Genomic DNA, 16,080 nt, shown 5'->3' with positions numbered 1-16,080 from the left:
GATAAAGCACATCAAGATGGGATGATTTACCAGAGAGGAAAGTAATTTACTGATTAATTTCTACCCTATCACAACTATTTTATATAATTTACCATCACTTTCTACAACTCCTGGGAGTCATATTATTTATTGTGTAGGGTCCCTCACTAATAACCTCTCATATTATAGTGATTTTTTTCTTCAGCCTATAGTTATTTCATTAAGATCAAACATTCGTGACTTTACCCATATATTAAATCTTTTCCAAGATTTTGTTTGAAAAGAAAATTACAGATTCCTCACTCTAGTTGTAGCCCCCCCCTTGATATTGTGAAGATTTACACTTATAATTGAGATGCTTCAGAACAAAATACAAAACACAGTGCTATTTTCTTCTCAAATTCAGTTGAACGCAATTGTATGCAACATTTACACACGTGAATTTTGATAATTCAATGCCAACTGCATTTTGTGCATTCAGATAATGCTATTACAAAGTAAAAATTAAAAGGATGTAATAAAAAATACATACATAAAAACTATTACTAAAATGAAGATGTTTTATATGTAACAAAATCAAAATAAGTATAACAGTATCATGTAATATTTTTTGCATAAAATAATCCATAATAAATAGAATAACACAGCAAATATGAAGGGATTAAATAAAAATAGTCTAATGTTTGTGTAGACGGCCCCTGTAACTGCACACACCCGTGTTATGGCATTCTTAATAAGACAAGTAAATATACAGTTGGTTTTGAGTTATGAATCACCCTTACTCACTAGCAATTGTACAGAACAGAATTCTGAGTCACTGCTTGCTCACTCATACATTACACAAAACACCACCATGCACAAAGACTGAAGTACAACAGTTATGAAGTGTGACTTGCTGGCATCAGATTAGAGCACTTTAGAGTTATTATATCTGCTCCTCTACCACCTCAGGATATACAGAAGTTGTTTACACAAGTATGCATATTCTATCTAACTATCTATCTACATAATCATACATACACACACATATAGACATATGTGTATGTATATATATATATATCTCTCTATATATATATATCTCTCTCTCTATATATATATATATATATATAGACACACACACATATGAAGAGGAAGTGTCTCATTACATTACTTCTAGACACACATCAACAGCAAGTATTGATGTGAGTCAGATAGCTTGGCAAGATATACAAACCAACATGCCAGGTCACAATTCAAATCTTATGTTTTAAAGCACAGATTTAAACAATAGAATCAAGTGTAATATGGCCTACATCCATTGAAATAAAATGCTTAGAGCAATCTACTTAAATTTTATATGTAGGACACATTTTTTTATACATTTTACATATAATTTGTCCACATATCAGAGACTTATTTTATGTTATAAATTTATTTTATTTGTAGTTTATATATTTATTTTACAATGAGTATGTGTTATAGCCAAACACACAAACCAACATTTTAACCCTGTCCCTACTTTTCAGCATTTAACTCGGCTTCACTTGTATAACAATATGTTATTGTATATGACAAATGAAATATGCCCATGTCTTGCTGTTTGCTGTTGATGTAAAATAGAAGACTGTACTTGCAATTGTTCTGAAATTAAAAAGTAAAACACATATATATGCTGCTCAGTGGCGTATCAACGGCCCGCGCAGACCCCGCAGAGGCTTGAGGGTGATGGGAGGGTGGGCACTTAGGCAACCGGTCTGTAAGCATTGGAATGCCAAGCGGGCAGTGTCTGTCAGCGTGTGTGTCTAGACTTTGTCAGTGTATGTGTGTCAGTGTGTGTATAAGCTTTGTCAGTGCAGCGTGTGTGTTAGTGTGTCTGTGTCAGTGCAGTCTGTGTCAGTGAGTGCGTCTGTGTGCGTGTATATGTCACTGTGTATGTTTGCGGTGCTGCCTTTTTATTTCTTCAAGGAGCTGAAAAGCTGCACATAAATATAGTCAAGTAGACTCCAAATAAAAAAGTTCAACACCCGGGGTGCAGATCCTAATAACTAAGCAGACTGCTCAGTCTTGAACATACAATCACATACAAGTAGCACTCCTCAGGTATTCAATAATCCAAGCTTGTTAATCTATTACTGTGCAACGTTTCAGATGCAATTATTACATATTTAAGGTATTGACGAAATATGTAATAAATTCATCTGAAATGTTGCACAGTAATGGATTAATAAAGTTGGATTATTGAGTACCCGAGGAGTGCTGCCTGTATGTGGTTAGATTTTTTTGCCATTAGTTTTGTAACCAAGTATTGGAAACCCCCCTTTCAAAATCCTGCGTTTGTCACTGACAGGGAGTACGATAGGGGAGGGCGTATGAAAGGGGAGGCTTTGCCTCCCCTGACCGCATGTCCCTGCCAATATTGTAAACCAGGCAGGGCCAGATTAACAATGGGGCAGATGGAGCTACAGCTCCAGGCCTCCACATAAAAATAGGCCCATTGTCATGACAACATGATGTTGACTGGCCATTTGCTCTCCACACGGTCAGCCATAAATCATAAGTAGTAAAATTTTATTTCTAGTTGCCTCACAAAATTAAGGATTTTTTTCCTTTTTACATATTTAGGGAGACATTGGAGCAGAGTGTATAGGGAGTACACGCCCACATTTTACTGGACACACCCACACAGCACTGGTCACGCCGCCTCCTGCTTCTCATAATAGGCCCTTGGTCATTTTCAGCTCCAGGCCCATGTGGCCATCAATCCGGCCCTGAAACCAGGGTTGAGCTAGGACATTTTAAAAAGAGGGCATAAGGGGGAATTGCCCTATAAATAGCATAGCAATAAAGGTTACAATTATAGCCAGATACATGGAGGCCATCTGTAAACCATTTATGTTTTTTCTGACTGTCCCTGCATAGTTGTGTGCCTCCGCACTTTCACCCCTTGCTACAAAGGTGGTTCATGTCCAGGTCTTGTTAAATGCAGCCTATGTGACAATTGGCTGCTACAGTTTTTCACCATCTGCATATTCTGCAGGGTTGCTGGAGTTCACAGGAGAACAAGTACCTTTAGCAATAGAATCAGCAAAGAATCATGGCTCAGTGGCGTCACAAGGTGGGTGCAGACTGCACCCGGGTGTCACCCGCAAAGGGGTGGCACCAAAGTGCTGACTTCTCCTCAGTGACAGGAGCTGGGTGCTGTACTGTAGCATTACGTGCAGCACTCGGTTCCTGACACAGTGAGTGAGCCGGCACTGCAGACATACTGGTCTCCAGGGGCAGTCCGCATCTCTGGGATCCACTGAATGACAAAAACGGGGGTTTGGGCCACTATGTCACACCCCCAGGGCCGGTTCTATAATTACGCATGGTACGCGGATGCGTAGGGCGCCACATAGTTAAGGGCGCCGCGGCCGCAACCATGCTGATTTATGACTCCCCCAGCGGGAGCTGGCACTGGGCGCACATGACTCGCTTTCCCCTTCCATCAGTCCCTGCACACCGCAGCACAGGGGGTGCGTACAGGCGCAGCGGCTCAGAGAGGCGGGGAGACGGGGGTGGGACTATGCATACGGGACGCGACACAGAGCGGTAACTTAGCTTGCTGCCTCAAGTCAGCTGACCGTGTTCACTGGCAACGTCATTGTACCATGTGACCCGAGCTGTAACCCAGTAGCAAGCAGCAGGCAGGATAGAGAAATAGCATATGTAATGACAGTGACACTGACTGGGAGTCAATCGATGGCTACAATCGATGGTTCCCAGTATTTACCATCGATGGCACAATGCAGCGATTCTGGAAGGTTAGCCACATCCCTCATGTCCAAGGGCTGCCTGCTGGTAAGATCATATAACACTGTCAGTGTCAGACTGACAGTGTGTGTCACAGTAAAATACAGACATATCAAGTGAAGAGGTGCTGGCCTGGGGCTGGGCTTAAACATGCTAATGTTGTGGGTTTTATTGATATATATCCTCACCAAAAATATCTTGGCCCTAGGCTATCTTATAGCTATATTTATCTAATTATAGGGCTTAATCATGCTAATGGTGTGGATTTATAGATATACACCATTAGCATATTTAAGCCATATAATTAGATAAATATGGCTATATGATAGCCAAGGGTCAAATTATTTTTGGTGTGGATATATAATAGATATATCTACAGTATAGCTATGCAGTCGGGAAACCGGCTGCCTTAATACCAACAGCCAGCTTCCCGGCTGCTTTATCCCAGCGTGAGATAAATGACCGGTGTCTATATCTAGACGCCTGTCATTTACCCTACGCCGGGAGACCGGCGCCAGGCATGCTGATCGAAGGGATGCCGGGCGCCGCAAGCGGATAGCCGCTGGGGGGGAGGGTTAGGTTTAGGGCACCCGGGGGGGATAGGGTTAGGCACCCCACCGGGGGACTTAGGTTTAGGCAGCGCGGAAGGGGAGGTTAGGGTTAGGCACTTAGAGGGGGGATTAGGGTTAGGCACTTGGGGGGGAGGTTAGGGTTAGGAACCCCTAAGGAGGGTTAGGGGGTTAGGTTAGGTTAGTTTATACTTACCTTAGGGATGATCAGGATTTCCAGCGCTGTTGGGCTTCCGCTGCCGGGCTCTGCTGATCTGTCGGGTTGCCGCTGCCGGGAATCGAATTGCCGGCCATGCAGCCTGGATATCATACCGATTCCACAGTATATATAGATATAGCTGTAGTGAGGCCATGCCCCATTTTTGGGCTTTAACAAACAAAAATCTGAGGCATACATTATATATACACTGTGTGTGTGTATAAATATATATATATATAATTTTTTTTTGCACACATACATGCAAGCAAGTGTTTATGTCTTCTTCACACTGATCTTAAAAAAAGTGGCAAGCTCAGCCGCTTAATGCACCTGCCAGCATCGCCCGGCTGCCTTGACAAGAGTTCTCCTATTGGTTCTGTAAATTGTGGCCATAAAAGAGTTTATATCACTGCGATAAATGTTGTAGGGGTAGGGCATATTGTCATACTACTTCCAGAATGGTGGAGCTTATTTCTCCTTCTTACTGGGGACCTGGAAGTGACGTGAGTGAGGGTGGAAGTGCAGTTCATGCCCATGAAAGACAGCTAAACAATTAAGTTGTCCCCAATAAATCAAGAAAGATGTCCCCTCGTGGGCTCGCTACGCTCGCCACATGGTTAGATTCCCCCTCTATGCCCACTTGGATGGCAGGGAATGACGCTGGACACTGGCTGATGACGTCAGGGTCCTCTCCGTGAAGGGGATTTAGACACTACCCTTCCAGAATACTGTGTGTATGTAGGGGGAGGGCATACTGCCACTCATTGTGTGTATGTGTGTGTGTGTAAGGAGACATGTATCTGTCGCATTGTGTATGTGTAAGGGGATATGGTGTCACACTTTGTATGTAGGGGGAGGGAATGCTGTCACTCATTGTGTGTGTGTGTGTATCTGTCACAGTGTGTATGTGTAAAGGGATATGTGTGTATTGGGTGAGGATGCTATCACATTCTGTGTGTGTAAAGTAGCGATGCTGACACATTTTGTAAGGGAGGTGGGCATGCTGTCACAATGCACATTGTGTGCACCCAACTGCTAACTACACTAATCCCCTCCCACCCCCAGTGCTGCCCTCCCTCCCTAGCCCCCAGCACTGCCCCTAACACCCTCCTTGCCCCCCAGTACTGCCCTAGCAGCTATCTACTCTTACCACCTTCCTACCCCCAGTTCTGCCTGCCCCTAGCCCCCTCCTTGCCCCCAAACACTGTCACAACTGCTGTCTGCCCTCATCCCCGCTTAATATGTGATGGACATATAAGCAGTGGGTTAGTACCTTTAATTTCTTAAAGTGAGGGGTCCCTGGGATCAGAGCCGTAAATAGACTTTTTGGTGCCCTGTGCCAGAAAGAGCATTTGCACCCCCCTCATTTTTCAAAGGGACATAAAGCACCCAAAAAAGGGCCATGGCTTCATGGGGAAGGGCCAGGGAAGAGATAGGGAGGGCAGGAGATGCTGGGGATAAATAGGGACATAATATAGTGCACCTGAGAGAGGGCCATGGCCTCATGGGGAAGGGCCAGGGAAGAGATAGGGTAGGCCGGGAGATACTGGGGATAAATAGAGACATAATATAGTGCACCTGAGAGAGGGCCATGGCCTCATGGGGAAGGGCCAGGGAAGAGATAGGGAGGCCAGGAGATGCTGGGGATAAATAGGGACATAATATAGTGCACCTGAGAGAGGGCCATGGCCTCATGGGGAAGGGCCAGGGAAGAGATAGGGGAAGCCAGGAGATGCTGGGGATAAATAGGGACATAATATAGTGCACCCAAAAAAGAGCCATGGCTTCATGGGGAAGGGCCAGGGAAGAGATAGGGATGGCAGGAGTTGTTGGGAATGAAATAAGAGGAAGCTACAAGTGAAAATGATAATAAACAGAAATTTGACAGGCCCAAACAACGCCCCCTGACCTGTGGTGCCCTGTGCGATGGCCGCACTACCCTAGCTACGGCCCTGCCTGGGACCCACAATTTTTTTCACTCCGTGCGATCACTTACCATGTAAAGGCTACTGCGATCATCCACCATTGCTCTCTTCCATGGACGTCCAACCCTTTTTGTGTTGCAAGATGACCAGTGCTTTGTTCATTTCTTAGAATGTGCCACACTGTTGGTTTGGCCACTCCTATGGTTCACACTGTCTCTCTCATGGATTTATTTATTTTTTTACATACAGCCTTAAAGTGTGTACACACCGTACGACGATATCAACCATCACCTGTGCATGCAGGCGAACCTGGTCGATATCGACCAGGTTAGCCTGGTTACTATACTTTTAGATAGAACTAGATTATTACAAACTATACAATTATTAATATCAGGTGTGCCTGAAGTTCGGGACCAAAATTTAAGAAAAATTTAAATCGCACAATTATCATACATATAAAGGGCTATATTCGCTTACCAAAAAAATTAGGCTTGGGCCGGCCCTGCACGCCCCCACCTGCTAGGCCACCCCCCCACCTGCGAGGACACGTCCTCCTTTTTGCAGGGACAAGAACCCGATAATTAATAAATATGCTCCCTAGTGTATTGGTTTAAAAAATGCTTTGCTTCAGATATTAAAAACATGTAAATTACACAGGTTGTGTAGCTTATTAAATCCAGATCAAATACACACTTGAGCTAAACAGTATTCTAAAAGAAAGCAAAGGGCAATACACAATTAATGTTCTATTCACAGAATTGTGATGTATTCAGGAGGATTGGGTACGGAATCTCGGCGGTGACCATCCCGTCGGTCACTGGCAGCGGAATCCCGACAAATGTTTATAAGTATTCTAACCCTAACATTAACCCTCCCCTCCCGCAGCCTAACCCTAAGCGTCCCCTTTCTTACCCTAACCATCCCCTCCCGCAGCCTAACCTAGTGCCTAACCCTAAACCTAACACTAATAGTCACCATAGGAATTCTGTCTGTCTGGAGTCCAGAGCTTGGTATTGTGATGACCATCGGGAATTCCCTGCCGGTATTGTCACAAACATAGGGCCTGAATCATCAAGGATTGCAACTGCGATTATGCACTCTATCGGCCGATTGTTGTGTACTGCGCATGCGAATGCATCGCAGTGCGCGTGCTCAAACCAGTCACTGCGATCAGGACTGCGATCGCAGTGACTATGCAGACCCAGCGCAGAGTGATTGACAGGAATTGCAGTTTGTGGGTGGTGATGAGGGGGTGGTCGGAGAAATGCAGGCGTGCCAGTATGTTTGAACGCCGTTGCATGGGCGTGCATAAAATATCCACTGCGATGTCGTATGCAGCCTGAGCACTCATAGCATGCGATGATGTTAGCAATTCCTGAGTAAGGTCAGAGCTTGTGCAAGTGTGTGTGATGCTGCGATGGTACTCGATTGTACCGATGGTGTGCAAGGTAAAGTGGACATCCTTATGTTGTGCTGCAACGGCATAGCTATCACAATGGATTAGCATACTATCGCAGTTTAACTGCATGCGTAATCGCTATTGCAAATTGTGATCGGTAGTGAATCAGGCCTATAGAGAGAGAGAGGGAGGGAGATAGAGTGAGGGAGAGGGATAGAGATGTTTCAGAGCTCTCTTTGTTGGGGTTTTCATCATAACAAACCCCAACAAAGAGAACATTTTAAGACTTAGGCCCGTATTCAAAATACAGTCAGATACAATCAGGTGCATAAATATTGGGACATTGACAGAATTTTCAAATTTTGGCCTCTATTCACCACCACAATGGCTTTGAAATGAAACAAACAAGATGTGCTTTAACTGCAGACTTTCAGATTTAATTTGAGGGTAATTACATCCAAATCAGGTGAACGGTGTGGGAATTACAACGGTTTCTATATGTGCCTCCCACTTTTTAAGGGGCCAAAAGTAATGGGACTATCAACTCAAAAGCTATTTCATGGACAGGTGTGGGCTATTCCCTCATTATTTCATTATCAATTAAGCAGGTAAAAGGTCTGGAGTTGATTCTAGGTGTGACATTTGCATTTGGAATCAGTTGCTGTCGACTCTCAATATGAGATCCAAAGAGCTGTCACTATCAGTGAAGCAAGCCATCATTAGGCTGAAAAATCAAAACAAACTCATCAGAGAGATAGCAAAAACATTAGGTGTGGCCAAATCAACTGTTTGGAACATTCTTAAAAAGAAAGAATGCACCGGAGAGCTCAGCAACACCAAAAGACCCGGAAGACCACGGAAAACAACTGTGGTGGATGACAGAAGAATTATTTCCCTGGTGAAGAAAAACCCCTTCACAACAGTTGGCCAAATCAAGAACACTCTCCAGGAGGTAGGTGTATATGTGTCAAAGTCAACAATCAAGAGAAGACTTCACAAGAGTGACTATAGAGGGTTCACCACAAGATGTAAACCATTGGTGAGCCACAAAAACAGGAAGACCAGATTAGAGTTTGCCAAACAACATCTAAAAAAGCCATTACAGTTCTGGAACAACATCCTATGGACAGATGAGACATAGATCAACTTGTACCGGAATGATGGAAAGAGAAGAGTATGGAGAAGGAAAGGAACTGCTCATGATCCAAAACATACCACCTCATCAGTGAAGCATGGTGGTGGTAGTGTCATGGCGTGGGCATGTATGGCTGCCAATAGAACTAGTTCCCTTGTATTTATTGATGATGTGACTGCTGACTAAAGCAGCAGAATTAATTTCTTAACTGTTTCGGGCAATATTATATGCTCATATTCAGTCAAATGCTTCAGAACTCATTGGACGGCGCTTCACAGTGCAGATGGACAATGACCTGAAGCATACTGTAAAAGCAACCAAAGAGTTTTTTAAGGCTAAAAAGTGGAATGTTATGCAATGGCCAAGTCAATCCCCTGACCTGAGTCCGATTGAGCATGCATTTCACTTGATGAAGAGAAAACTGAAGGGAAAATGCCCCAAGAACAAGCAGGAACTGAAGACATTTGCAGTAGAGGCCTGGCAGAGAATCACTAGGGATGAAACCCAGCGTCTGGTGATGTCTATGCATTCCAGACTTCAGGCTGTAATTGCCTGCAAAGGATTTGCAACAAAGTATTAAAAAGTGAAAGTTAGATTTAGGATTGTTTAGTTTGTCCCATTACTTTTGGCCCCTTAAAAAGTGGGAGGCACATATAGAAACCATTGTAATTCCTGCACCGTTCACCAGATTTGGATGTAATTACCCTCAAATTAAATCTGAAAGTCTGCAGTTAAAGCACATCTTGTTTGTTTCATTTCAAAGCCATTGTGGTGGTGAATAGAGGCCAAAATATGAAAATTCTGTCAATGTCCCAATATTTATGCACCTGACTGTAGGACTGGTGGTGGGGGATCACAGATTCACCAAAAGTAGCCAACTACAGGTAGAAGACTACCTCATGAAGCTGATTGAGAGAATGCCAAGAGTGTGCAAAGCTGTCAACAAAGCAAAAGGGGTCTACTTTGAAGAATATAAAATATAAAACATATTTTTATTTGTTTAACACTTTTTTTATTTACAACATAATTCCATATGTGTTCTTTCATAGTTTTGATGTCATCAGTATTAATCTATGTTGAAAATAATTTAAATAAACCAAAAACATTAAATGAGAAGGTGTGTCCAAACTTTTGAGTGGTACTGTATGTGTGTGAGCATGTGGTTTTGAATATAGATTGTAAACTCCACTGGGGCAGGGACAGACGTGAATGGTAAAATATTCTCTGTAATGCGCTGTGGAATATGTGTACGCTATATAAATAACTGGTAATATATAAATAAATCTTCATGATTTTCAGATAGGTCTTTTACATAGGCATCCTACATTCAAGAGAAATCAACATAGCTGAAATGTAACATTGAATATGGTGATTGGAAAAGTCACAGCACTTATCCAACTGCATTTTACAAATTATGTTTAAACTTTATCTAAGGTGCCAAAAATGGGTATTTCTTAATCCAGATGATTTTCAGGATGAGAATATTCTTGTAAAGTGCTGGCATTTAAAAATATACGGGACACTGGAGTTATTATTTAATAGATGAGCAACAAGAAGGTCTGACCAAGAATCTAATTTTCAGAACTGCAAGTCAGGTGCTGTCTGGAAAAGCCAGGCAACTTTTAGACAAAAGTGTTGACGAAGACTTGGACATAAGCTGGGTTTTTTTTTGCACAAGTTGTACTTTTTTGTACTTCTTATGAACAAAAAAATTATTTTGCATCTATGTTTATGTAGATATGTTATGTATTTACTCTTCCTGACACTAAGGGTGGGATGTACCCACATCCTGCCTCTTATCGGGTACATACCAGGGTTAATTACCCTGGTATGTACTAAGAAATGCTATTACAATTGCAAAGGACAGCTCTCCCGAGACTCCCGATAAGAGCTGTCCTTTGCGATACCCCCGGATCGAGGGACTTCCGTGTTTACACGCACGAGTCCCTCTGGCGACATTCTGCGCATGCGGAGAAGGACACACGTGCCATGGGGGGAGCTGGGAGGGATCCGATTGGATCTTTCTCAGAAGGCGTCATGATAAGAAGCCCATAGGCATCTATTGGGTAATGCCATCTGAAGACGGCATTACCCACCGGGAATGTAGTAAAACCCTCGAAAACTGCATTTTCAGGGGTTTTACTGCATTTTTCAGTTTAGTACATCCCGCCCAATGAGTAACATCACCTAACAGACAAGAAAGTGTTGGCCAAGTAGAACCAGGGCCGGATTTAAGAGTAGGCTGAGTAGTAATATGTAATGAGCTAGTATATATAAGGATGTTCCTATTTATGGGACTGGTTAACACTCGTTGCCCCTGGTCTAGTCTTCCTGAGGCCATCCACAGTTATTCAGCCTAGGGGTCGGGAATTCCTAACTCCAAACCTGAGAAGAGGGCATTCTCACATAAATGCATCCCTTGTTGGACACAAAGACAGTAGTTTGGGGACACGCCCTGCCGCAGATCTGCTTTGCTAAGCAGAAAGCAGCGGTGATGGTGAATCTGAATGGCGCATTCAGTGCAGGGAGATGGCTGGGGGCAGCCCAGCTACTGATGGAGTGCTGGGCTCGCCCCCAGCATGACGTAAAACGGGAGGGGTGCCATACTGACATGGTCTATTGGAGTTTGGCTACTCCCCTCTTCAGCCTAACGGTTCCCACCATTGAAGTCAATGGTGGGAACTGCTTATTGGCTGAGAGAGGCAAAGGCCCACCACTCTCAGCCAATGAACACTCAGCCAAAGCAGTTATATAGTTAATGCAGCAGCTGTGCCCCTCATTCGTGTGGTGCCATCCTCAGAGGATGGTACCTCTCTGTGGGCTTGGGTAATGGTTTTTTTATTTTCCAAAGACGTGGATGCCTACAAGGACAGAAGAGAACCGGAACAAGGGGTAAGTGAGTATGGATTTTTTTCTTACAGGTTATGTGTCAGTTCTGGATTTTTTTTTTTTTGAACCTGGGGTGGATGCAGGAGAAGAAATAGGAATGGGTTTGTAGTATTAGAATGCAGCAGGTTTAATAGGAGTATTATTATTCATGACGTGGTAATAAATATATAAACTGGCAGGAAATAAACAAGTCCAAGTGAAGTGAGGCCGAAAACAAATTTCTGGCAGGGAAACAAAGTCCAATTAATGAGGCTGGAAACAGCTGTCAGGCAGAAAAAAACAAAGTCCAATTAGTGAGGCTGGGAGCAGGTGTCAGGCAGAAAAAAACAAAAGTCCAATGGAAGTGTGACTGAGGAACAGAGGTCTGAAGTACTGGAGTGGGTTTTGAGTCTGGAGTGCTGGAGGGTACACAAACCGCGGGGTGAGTAACGGGGTATAGCAGGGTAGATGAAACATGCCACTAAAGACAATACAACTTAAAATGTGATTTATTTCTAATGGAACATAATGTTTCACTGATACTTACTGCTAGCCTTTCATCTTACAGCTGTGCCCTAATATTTCTCATAAGATGGAAATGGAGCCCTATATCCAACATATAGGAAACACACAGCTAGTAACATCTATGACTCCCGTTTCACAGCTAAAGCTAGTCCATTTGATGCCATCATAGTTTTTTCATAAGTTCTTTCACTTTTATATGATAAAGGGAAGAGTAGGAATGTTACCACTTCCAGGACTGGCTCACTGAGCCTGGTGTTGGATATGCTTTAAGGTGGGGAACCCCACATTGTTTTTCTTTATTTTTACACTTTTATAGTTATTTTCATACAGAAGCATGCATGGATCTCATGGTCGGGATGCCAACTTTGTTGTTAAATAAAGAATACAATTTAAAATAAATTCAAATTATACATTTTGCAGAACATCAATAAAGATTTGAAATATATTGTAATACAGTACATGTAGGTCAGAAGTGACGGCGGCGGTGCCCAGGATGCTTCCACACACAGTAGGCCCTCAAACATACCTACATCACCAGTGTGGGGGAACTGTGGCATATGTGAACTGGAGTTTCTATATGAAAATATTTCTTTGTAAGGCAGATCTCACTGTTATGCTTTAATATCTATTCTGTAACTAAGGGACCTATGCATTATGAATAATTGTGTGGCCCCCGATAATTGAGTATTCAACTCACCTTGAGTTGCAGCGGTGGATACTTCAGTACTAGAGCAATCCAATCATGGTCCAGTGCGGGGAAAGAAGATGTCCCCACGATCAGTATCACTGCTACAGAAGTAGCAGCAGGGGCATTTCTAATGGGTGCTGGGTGTGTGGGGCACACGGGGGGGCCCACACCGCACACCCTGCACCCATATTTTAATACTTACCACTCCGCTGTCGGAGTCCCACATCGGCGCCGGAATAAGCTCTGTCAAAATCGGCCGCTGCACCATTTTTCTGGTGATCTGTGCATGCGCTGTAGACTCTGGGCACACTCTAGTACCCAGAGTCTACCGGTGCGGCGATGCGCTCGGTGCACAGCTGGCTGCCGCCCCTGACGGAGACTGCACACAGGACCCCTCCTCTCTTGAAACGCCCCAGAGTAGCAGTGGTGCTTTCCGGTGCCTGTCCGGGCAACTGCGTATGCTTACCTGAGGTCACACATGTGCACAATCAAATGTCGGGCTGTGCATCAGCGGCAGAGGGATCCATTCGAAACCTGTTTTGCAACCCCAGACCTCCTTCACATAAGAAGGTGTGGGGTTCTGAGAACCAGCGCATCTGAAATTGCCATTAGCTTTCGCAAGCAAACTCTGAAACCTTTCAGTTGTCAGAGTCTACTGAATATTAGGTGGCCCTATTGAACCCCTAATAATGAATGGGCCTGTTACTTAAGGCCTGGCAACAGGGGGGGACTAAGGGTCTGCTCATACCGGGCCCTGAGGTCCAGACGGGCACAAAGCGGGGCCACGGACGGCAGACTCAGTGCTCCAGCTGGCATGCCGCGGCTGCATGTACCCATATCCGCCACCCAGCTCCCTTTTAGTCTGGGCCGGGCAGCGCTGGGTTCGAATTGCCGATGGCTCAGACGTGGCCGGACATGACCTTTCAATAAGCAACGCAGCAGCATGACGTCATGCATTGGAGGTATGTGTGGATGTGGGGTCGGAGCTGGTGGTGAGAATATGGGGCCCCCAGAGACAGTGTACTGGGCCCCAAAAAATTTCTGTTGCCGGTCCTGCTTAAAACATGCAGAAACTAGCATTTCTGCATGTGTATAAGTGATAATGAATTGACCCCTAAGTCATCTAACAATTCTAGGCTTAAGGAAACCTGGGTGTCCCTCCCATTTTAAATAAAGGTATTTATCTTAGAATAGAAATGCAAGATTGGCTGAAACAGGCAATAATTTACGACTTTTTTCAGATGGAATCTCTATCTGTGCTTGTTGAATAATTTTGATAGGGATAGTAACCTAGCGGTTCCCACCACTGAAGTCAATAGTGGGAGCCGCTTGTCTCTATCAGCCAATGAACGTTTAGCCTATGCATTTCTACATTTCGATGGGAAATTGTAATTTATCCCAGGGAGATTCTCTTCAGAAGGAGATAATAGTTCTGAGGTTTCATATAGCGATGGGATCAACCAAAGGATAGTGCAGTTGTAACCCAGGGCAGTAGATGCTAGACAAGTGTGGAGATATGGCGGTCACGTAACAGCCTTGAGGGCTGGACATGCTTGACAAAGGTGGAGACCTGGTGGTCATGTTGCAACCTTGAGTGCTGGAGATACTTGGCAAGATGGTGACCAAATGGTCATGGAGCAGCCTTGAGTGCTGGAGATACTTGCCAATATGGTGACCTGATGGTCACAGAGCAGCCTGAATGGCTGGAGATGTTCCGAGAGGCAGAGAAGCGGAGATAATCTTGGTGTACAATATAATCCACTCAGATGTTGCACTGTGGTTACTGCCATCGGGGTGGTGCGGCAATGGTAATGACTGAAGATGCTGCACTGCAGTTAATGCCGCCAGGATGGTGCGGCTATTGGGAGACGAGGTGTACACACACTGCGGAGGTAGTTGCGGTGTAAGGCTGGAGATCCTCAGACGCAGCAGTGTGCACTGTGCCACTGGAATATGACACGGCACTTGGAAGGCTGGAGGCACTCTGCAGCGGAGATAGCCACGATGTTATGCTGGAACCTCAGATGCTGCAGTGTGGTTAATGCTTCTGGGAAGTGATGCGTACACCCGCTGCGGAGGTTGTTGCGGTGTAAGGCCGGAGACCCTCGGACACAGCAGTGTGCACTGTGGTGCCGGAATATGACACTCTGCAGCGGAGATAGCCACGATGTTATATAACAGGAGACACAACAGACTCAGGACTGGAGACACTGACAATCACAATGAGAGATACCAGCTCTATGGAACCGGAAACACGTGTAAAACGCTATCACCGGCATCCGAGCAACGCATCAGCAGGAAAGAAAAAGGAGAAAGAACCAAACCGGTCCCGGCAGAAATGACGTACAGCCGAATGGGAGGACTTCATGAGTTGACAACGTGGTGTCTCCGTCTCCCAGCAACAGGCCTAAGAAAATAGTTAGGAGCACCGTTGTCCAACAAGACATGGCCGCGGCTTGTGACAGAAATGCAGCGGCTGTTCGTCATTCGCGAAGTACCATCCTTAGAGGATGGTATTATGTCTGATGGGTCCAGGCTTGCTATTTTTTTTATTGTAAGAAGACAGTGGATGCCTACATGGACCGAAAAGGACCGGAACCAAGGGGTAGGTGAGTATGGTATTTTTTTTTTACATGTCCCAATCTGGTTTCTACTGGACAGTCCAGGTCTGGAGTGCCCTGGAGAGGGGGAACCCCTTTATTGGAGGGGTCCCGGATCCCTGGACTGGGCTCACTAGCGAAGGGTGAGAATGCTTTGGACTGGGGACCCCATATTTCCACCACCAGGACTGGCTCACTGAGTCTGGTGCTGGTTGTGCTTTTAGGGGGGAACCCCACATTGTTTTTCTGTTTTTAAATTTTTATAGTCATTTTCACACAGAAGCATGCATTGATCGCACTGATTTGTGCATGCTTCTGTGTAACACCTGTTCAGGCTATACTCGCTAGCCTGAAGCAGGTCTATTATATTTCAAGTTTTAGGTAAGAAATATGGTGCAAGTAAAAAACTTGCTCTCTGGGCC

Source organism: Taudactylus pleione, unplaced genomic scaffold (genome assembly GCF_031769625.1).
Source record: "Taudactylus pleione unplaced genomic scaffold, aTauple2 ptg001327l, whole genome shotgun sequence".
In the NCBI taxonomy this organism is placed as follows: domain Eukaryota; kingdom Metazoa; phylum Chordata; class Amphibia; order Anura; family Myobatrachidae; genus Taudactylus; species Taudactylus pleione.
This window is presented reverse-complemented; position numbering follows the sequence as displayed.